This window comes from Sinocyclocheilus grahami, unplaced genomic scaffold (assembly GCF_001515645.1).
Source record: "Sinocyclocheilus grahami isolate Dianchi unplaced genomic scaffold, SAMN03320097.WGS_v1.1 scaffold13354.1, whole genome shotgun sequence".
Classification (NCBI taxonomy): domain Eukaryota; kingdom Metazoa; phylum Chordata; class Actinopteri; order Cypriniformes; family Cyprinidae; genus Sinocyclocheilus; species Sinocyclocheilus grahami.
In genome coordinates, this window is record NW_015514863.1 from 5,079 (window position 1) to 5,559 (window position 481).

The window sequence follows — 481 nt, forward strand, 5'->3', positions numbered from 1 at the left end:
TAAACAAAGACTAAAATAAATGGTAAACCGATATATAATATTTTCAACAGCATGTCGGCATATTTTGTTCAGTTTTAATAAAATTACAACAAAAAAACTGGTCAAATCCAATCATTCGTCGTAGCTGCAGATATTCACTCCGTTTCAAACTTATTTCTAACATATAATTTATATTATACACATAATATTATTATTACATTTATTATTTTATTTTATACATTTTGTTATTAAGAATAATACGCCTCCGTACAAGTGTCGCATAGCACACAATAATTTGTAATTCCTGTATTTCTATTTTTAAAGATCTCTAATGAAAGAAATTATTTCTGACTGGTACTTAATGTCTGTCAACAAACTCCACTATTAGATATTGTCAATATTTTTCAATAATTGCACAAATACAAACGCTAAAATTGATTTAATTAGGGGCGTGATTTCAAATTGAATGTAAAATTTTGTAGCCTTCTTGTCGAGGAAGTTC